The sequence below is a fragment of the Nannospalax galili genome, unplaced genomic scaffold (genome assembly GCF_000622305.1).
Source record: "Nannospalax galili isolate Female #2095 unplaced genomic scaffold, S.galili_v1.0 scaffold1699, whole genome shotgun sequence".
In the NCBI taxonomy this organism is placed as follows: Eukaryota; Metazoa; Chordata; class Mammalia; order Rodentia; family Spalacidae; genus Nannospalax; species Nannospalax galili.
The window spans coordinates 218,631-226,477 of NW_008343576.1; the positions used below are offsets into that span (position 1 = coordinate 218,631).

Sequence of the window (7,847 nt, forward strand, 5' to 3'; positions counted from 1 at the left end):
TTCAAATCAGTTGTTCCTCCCCCTGCTCTTGTGGAAAAAACAAAGCTCTTACAATGTAAATTCATTCCTGCATTCTGACTAGCTGTTTTACTTTTCTGTGTCTGAGTGGCATATGGACATGGGGACATGGAAAGCTTGTTAGAATTAGTCACACAAGGAATGATTGCATATTGTATTGAATCAGAACACGTGTTTTAGAGGACATTCACAGTTATAGTTGAAAGCATTAACACTTAAAAAATAGTTTCAATTCACCATTAATGTTCCATCTGAAATACATAATTTATGATATAAATCCAGCATTAAAATGGGTATTGTTCTGCTAAGGTCTTAATTTTCGATCCTGTAGTCCATAACAGCATAGTATGAGCCAAGCATAGGGACACACACCTTTAATCACAGCACCCTGGAGGCACAGGCAGGTAGGTCTCTGTGAGTTCAAGGCCAGCCAGTTCTACTTGCTGAGTTCCAGGCTACCTAAAGCTACAGAAAGACCTTATGCAAAGAAACAACAACAACAACAAAACCTAAAATCAAAAACAAAACAAATACTAGGATACCATGCCCTGGTATTTCCACAGTTCCACTGTTCAAAAATGTGTTAGAGATATGACAATGTCAAGAATCATCTTCAGAACAGTTATGATCACTCCCTACATCAGAGAATGCCTCCTAATCTCCTAATCTCTTTGGTTTCCTTGACTCAAGGAGATCAACCTGCCCATGGACTTGTGGTCAAACTGTTATTCATTTCAGGATGTATTGACATTCAGTGACATGGCTGTGGACTTGTAACAGGAGGAGAGGGAATTCCTAGATGCTGATCAGAGGGCTTTACACAGAGACCTGATGCTGGAGAATTACAGCTGTTTTGTTTTTGTTGGTGAGAATATTTTTCTTACAGAATTTCTTGCTCATACGTAGACCTCCTTGGGGAACTGCTGTGTCTGTGTGTGTTAACATTGCATGAGTGAGTCTCACATCTCATAAAGTGAAATTCTCAGAGGAGAAAAGAACACTGTAATTATAATTTTGTCTGTTCTCATGTTGTCTTTTGGGAGGGGTTTTGTTTCTTTCATTTTTGTTCCATGATAAATTCAGAAACAACCAGGAATTAGGGCTGAGTTGTAATTAGAGATGGAACACTATGCAACCTGAAGAAGCTCTGTAGATATCAGTGTTCTGACGGGGTCTTCCAATTGGAGAGTCATTGGTAGAATTCCCTGTTGTGTTCTCTCTTATCTATTGAGTGCACTACTGTGTTAGAAATCCCGGTACTTTCTAAAGACTCAAATCATGAACCACCCAGCACAGGCATACAAAGGTGCTAGAGCACTTGGTGTTTTGTGCATTAATCTTTGATCTCCTGGGTCCTGGGGGTGATGGTGATGTCCTGAAACACAATCAAGAGGCAGGTGGTCCTGAGGGATGCACCACTGCACTTTGTTAGTGTGGAAACAAATTATCACCAGTTATTATAGATTACATTTATAAGACATGGTGTCAGACACCCATAAATTAAAATACAGTATTATCTGATTCCCTTTTCTAATAGTAATTTTTAAATATTTTATTTATTATTTTAATTTATGTGTACGAGTATATTGCCTCATGTATGTGGGTGCACCCGTGTTGTGCAATACCATGGAGGTCAGAAGAAGGCTTCGGATTTCCCTGGAACTGTAGTTAAGGATGGTTCATAGCCACCATGTGGGTGCTGAGAATCGAGTCTGGGTCCTCTGCAAGAGAGTCAGTGCTCTTAACCACTGAGCCATCTCTCCAGCCCCTCTAATATTAATTTTTAAGATATTTTTATTATCATTTCTATTTCATGTGCATGGCTGTATTGCCTTCATGTCTGGCAATGCCCACTGAGGTCAGAAGAGGGAATTGGATCCTCTGGAAATGGAATTACACATGGCTGTTAGCTGCCATATGGGTGCTGTGATTCACAGCCGGGTCCACTACATGAGCATCTAGTGCTCTTGACCTCTGAGCCATGTTTCCAGCCCCTATACATTAATTTTTAATAAAGAAGAACTATAAGCATTTAGAAGGTTCAGTGTGCTATTTTGTTCTCTACATACATTTTTGAAATTGACTATAAAATTAACACAATTAACATTTTATGAATTCTTATATTAAAATGTATATACTGGTAGCAATGTCACATGGCAGTTTCAATACTGAAAACTGCCTTATAAGCCCAATTACTATACAGAGACTACTCCTTCAATATTGCCCATGAAATTTCAAGAATGTGAGTCTTAATCAGTACCAAAGTCTTTCCAAGAGACACATTTCCAAGAGACACATTTAATGTCTCAGTTAAGTTCATGAGAAACCAGTTTTTTAAAAAAAGTTTCTATTGTATTCTCTTTGAAATTCAGTTGTGCAACCTAAATGTCCCTCAGCCTATGAGTGGATCCTGTAAATTTGCTACATTTACACAATGGAGTTCTACTCAGTTCTAAAGGAAAATCAAGGAACTTGCAGGTCAATGGATGGAGCTAGAAATTGGTGTATTAAGTGAGGTAAAACAGATACTGGAAAAGCAAGCCATGGGTGTTCTCACTCAAGTGTGGCTCCTACCACCAAATCTTTGACATATACTCAATCGAAATGAATTCAATATGGCATAGAGATATGTGTACGCCCTCTTTATAGCAGCACTCTTTGAAGAATAGGGAATCGACTTAAATGCCCAGTGACAAATTAAAGATTTATTGAAATGTGGTATTTCTAAAGAATATACTATAATTCCGTCATAGAAAAGAGTAGAATCCTCTCATACTTGAGAAGAGGATTGATCTGGTGGACACTGTGTCAGGTAAAGGAAGTGAAACACAAGCAAGCATGGTCTCAGCCATAAGAGAAGTATGATAAAAGAAAAGTTAGATGATAGATGTTGAAGGTGCAAGAGCAGTTTGCAGTTAATGGGGAGAATTTGTGATGAATAACAGAAACTGTCATGGCATCATTGCTTAACTGAGTTTTACTGTTCTATGACACAGCAAGGTGAATAATACTCTCCATTTTGAATTTTATCTTAACATTTTTAGAAAAGATCAATTTGGATACACTCATCATAGGAAAATATAAAATTTTACATGTGAATATATTAATGACTGACTAGATCATTGTCCAGTGTATATGTATAAAAAATATCAAGAAAATATCATAAATATATAAACTATGGTGTCCTGAAACAATAAAGATTTCATTATTATTAAAAGTTATTTATTCATTTTTATTTTATGAGCAATAGCGTTTTGCTTGCATGAGTGTAGGTGCATCTCTGTGAGCAATGTGTGTGGAGGCCAGAAGACAGTGTGGGAACCCATGGAACAGGTGTCAAGCACAGTTCTTAGCACCATGTGGGTGCTGCAACTCAACCTGAGTCTTCTGCAAGAGCAGCCAGGATTCTTGAACTCTGAGCCATCTCTCTACTCCAGGAATAGACTTTTAAAACTCACAATGATCTACCCTGAACTTTAGCCTTTACAAAAAAGAACTCTCACCTGCATCCCTCACAGATTCTCTTTGAAACTAAATAGAAGCATCAGTGCTGTTTCCATGAACAGTTGAAGGCAGAAGACGGTGAGGCTGGGGGTCAGCTACCAGTGCCTCTGAAAGAAAGCTTAGTTTAGCCTCTGTTTTAATGGATGAAAACCAAGTTACTCTGCCTTGTTTAGGTTATGAGGTGAGGCAGCTTTAGTCCCATGAATGTAGTAGAAATTCTTGACCTTGTTGGCAGGGCGGGCCACTGGAAGGCAGGAAAGCAGAAACTTCTATCAGGGTCTCCATGTTGAGCTCTTTCATCCTGCACATCTACTGTCATGGCCGAGAGTCAGAACGGCCTGTTTTGTTTTCTGAGGTGCTTCTTCCTCTTGTTATGCTGGCAGGTGAGGTGGATTTTCAGTGAACTGAAAGGAAGTTTCTCAGAAAGGAGACTGTAAAATTCTGGGAAAGAAAGAAAGCTCACAGAAGGACAAGAGAGATGGCTTCTTTTCAGGTAATTACATCCATGGGCATGGACCATGTACTCTTTGTTTCTCAAAATGTTTGGTGTTGTGAACTTGTAAACTTTTCTGGTCCACATACTAGCTATGTACACCAGGCTCGCTTGGATCTCATGGAGATCAGCATGCCTCTGCCTCTGGAGTTCTGGGATTAAAAGTCTATGCCACCATGCCTGGCCCATATCAACTCTTTACATATGTATCACCTACATAGAATAGCCACCTTTCCATCCTCTCCTCCAATGTTTATTTTTTTCCAGAGTAATCTAATAAAGCATAACAAACCATGTCAAAAATGTTTCTGATATGAAAGTAAAAATTGAAAAATTGAAATTTAAGGAGGATGGGCTTAGGTCCTCATATGCCACTGTATTGTTGTTTGAACTGTACATAAAACTGGTATTTTGATTTTATTTTATTTGGATATGGTATTAGTTTGCTTATCATTTTAATGCCACCCACATCACAGGGCTGATGGATTGCGCTGCTGGGTTTGTTGACACCTGTATTCTTTCGTCTCCTGGGAGTTGATCCCCTTGGTTGAGATGCTCTGCACCAAATCTCAGACTTTGACATCATTGTTTTTAATTTATTAGGAATAAGCTTTCTTCTGAGAATTTACAGAGTGAAGCACACAAATCATGATATTTAATGCAGAATCTCACCTTTCATCACCCTTAGTTTTCATCCTTTCTTTGAAGAAAGAAACCTTTCTCATTTGTTTGCTAAATATTGAGTTTTCCAGATGGAGATTCTGAAGCAGGCGTTTCTCTCTGTTGGTGTTTCTACTTCACACTCACTCACAGCACTGCCTGCCTTAGTGGTCCTTTGATCCACAGAAGAGTGCTTCGTTTATTAAGTGTTACACACATGTAGTTGTCTGATTTGTAACCATTTGTATACACAATATGAACATTGTTCAGTCACTGGATCTTGTCTTCATGTTTCCATTATTCTCTCAGTGTGGATGCCTGTTCTCAACCACCCCTTTTTTGGATACATAAGTTGGCCAGTGTGTTTCTGTCAGACATATTTCAGGCCAGAAAAAGAGGATAAAAAGGAGAATTACTAGGCCAGCCATGGTTGAACACACCTTTAATCCCAGCACTCAGAAGGTAGAGCCAGGTGGCTCTCTATGAGTTCCAGGTTAGCCTGGTCTACATAGTAAGTTTCAGGCCAGCTGGGGCTATGTGGAGACCCTGATTCAAAATTTCCAAAAATGAGAGAGAGAGAGAGAGAGAGAGAGAGAGAGGCAGAATATACTATCCAAAACAATATTAGAATATTTTATGTGCTAATGTTCCTATAATTTTTTATTACATCCAGATTCTAGGACACACTTCACCAGATTGTGTCTCTTCTTACTGTTGAGGGAGAGCACACACAGTCCATGGCACTCTTCCTTTGAACTCCTCCTTTATTCTTACACCATGTTCTGCTCTGTGCTGCTGAAAAAAGTGTCTTTTATATCTGGGGAACTGGCCTCACTGCAAAGCCTGTTAGGAGGGGGTTAAGTCAGTCCAGGCACAGATTGTGGTAAGTTAAAAATCAATGTTTACCTAAGACTACAGGACATAGTTATAAACATTTGAATTTGTGATGCAAATTTATAACTCAGTGTGACTTTACAATGGATAAATATGTACAGGTGATTTTGTATGCTAAAAATATAGGAGGATAATGGTATCCCTATGTTGAGGGCTTAATATGAGTGTTATACTCTCTAAAATTATAATCTATACAAACTTTTGGAGGGTCTGATTCTACTGGCTTTTGCACAGATTTATCAAATTGATTATAGAGAATTATTACATTAAGAAATATCCTTTTGACTTTTTAGTTGTGAGGCTGAGCCTTTAACAGCTTCACCAGCTGTCCAGCTGAATAAACATAAGGATTGGCACAGCAAACTCCCTCTATGGTGCAGTAGTGGCACTTTATCTGGAGAGTAATCAACAGCTGTAATTATTGTCAAATATACATGGCTGAAGAGGTCATAGATCCTAGAGGAAACCCTATCTCTGTCATATCTCTAGAGAAATGAAATTTCTTACTGTATTATAAATATGGATCCTCATATTTCCAGACAAGTAGACAGTACACAACTCATCAAAGAAGCTTCTTCATGAAACAAATGGAGGCTTTTACAGAGTTTCACAACTGATCATGTTGTGACCAGCACATCAGAGAGATGTCCACGCCTAGGTGACATCTGCAGTGGAACCTCTACACCTAAGGCTCATGGAACATAGTAGAGCAGGAGGTGGAGGGAATCCTAGTGCACCCTTCATATCTCACCAGCAAACTTCTTTATAGAACACAGTGTAATACACACAGAAGGCCACAACTGGCTAAGTTTGAGAGAATAGGAGACTGAAAAGAGTGTGTCCTGGGATAGGACTCCTATACTAAAATCCAGTGGTCCATGACCATAAGGAAACAGGTTTTCAGAGCACTGGAAGTGTGTTCATGTGAACTTGTGGCAATGGTGGCGCTGAGCACAAGTGCCCTGCCAAGTCAATCAAACAAGGGCCCAGACTTGTTCAAGAGATATGGACAGCAGGCCAGCTCTAGCCTGAGAACTATTGGAGACTAATTACTGCTGGGTGAGGGAGAGTAGACATTCCTTAAGAGCACTAGATAGGCTGAATAGATTTCAATGGATGGACTTTCACTGAAGGACGTCTGGGTGAAGTGCTTGATGGGACTTAATATGTATGGCAGAATAGGTAAGACTTCTGCAGGGACATGGAAGGGGGAGCAGGGTCTTAATTTTATTAAGAACTGTTGTATGAAATGTGCAAATGCTCAATAAAATTATTTTTTTAAACTCTCTTTTGAATATTTGATTGCTTGTCTACCTCAGAATTTGTTTACTCATTACCTCTTTTCCTTGGGTCCAGTACCATGTTCACAGGCACATGGGTAAATTGTCATTTTCATTTTATCATCGATTTACGTGGAAGGATGTGTCCATTGACTTCTCCCAGAAGGAGTGGAAATAACTAGACTCTGCTCAGAGGGCTTTGTACTAGGAGGTGATGTTGGAGAACTACACCAATCTGGTGTCTGTAGGTGAGGAGATTTTTCTCGCAGAACTTCTCAATATTCTGCATCCTTTGATGGTAAAAGTCTACTTTGTACATATTACATTTGTTGAATAAGTCTTGCATTCTTTAAAAGTATCGTATGGGGACGTCTGCATGAAAGGCACGTTTATAATTTTTATTTTCTCTCTATTTCTCCATGTTTGGATGCATCTTCACTTTTTGTGTTAATTTCAGCCACCCATCTGATGATTTAATTTATAGGACTTTCGTCAAACTTTGTCCTGTGGCCAATGTCAAATAACTCCTAGAGATGAATTAAGTGGAAATTACTAGTATGGAAATGGCACTTCATTTATTTATTCATTTAATTTTTCCATGTCACCCATGTCACATTTCTGCCAATGCAAGATAATAACTGATTTTCCCATGTGTTTTTCCTTAACAAAATATTTTTCAATGTATGTTTTTATTGAATTTTTGTGCATTTCATAACAAACATATTAGTCATTTACCTATATTGATTTGTTTGTCCAGCAATAGTGACAAAATGCATTCATCACATATAAAACATATTTGTGGGTCTTCAGGATCTTTTAAGTACAGCCTCTTGTCACTCAAATAGAGATTTTATTTTAGTTCTTCCATTCCCTTTCTACTCTATTTTGTTCCATACTTTCTTGCTTCTCTAAAACAGGAACCACGCCACTGAGGGAGGGTGCACACCCTTGCCTCATTGCAGATTTGAGGGGGAATGCAGTATTTTTTTTGGGGGGGG

At 38.8% G+C, this 7,847-nt stretch overlaps 1 long non-coding RNA gene across 2 annotated transcripts in view; it reads left to right on the forward strand.

The window, feature by feature from the left end:
* The window catches only part of LOC108491166, a 71,855-nt gene that overhangs the window by 11,676 nt on the left and 52,332 nt on the right, over positions 1–7,847 (forward strand). The window contains exons 3-4 of one of the 2 annotated variants that reach the window (XR_003850576.1): positions 3,906–4,015; positions 5,349–6,019. The exons of the other annotated variant lie outside the window; for it this stretch is intronic. This is a non-coding gene — a long non-coding RNA (uncharacterized LOC108491166). Of the gene's footprint in view, positions 1–3,905; positions 4,016–5,348; positions 6,020–7,847 lie in introns of those variants that run through there. 2 annotated transcript variants of the gene reach the window in all.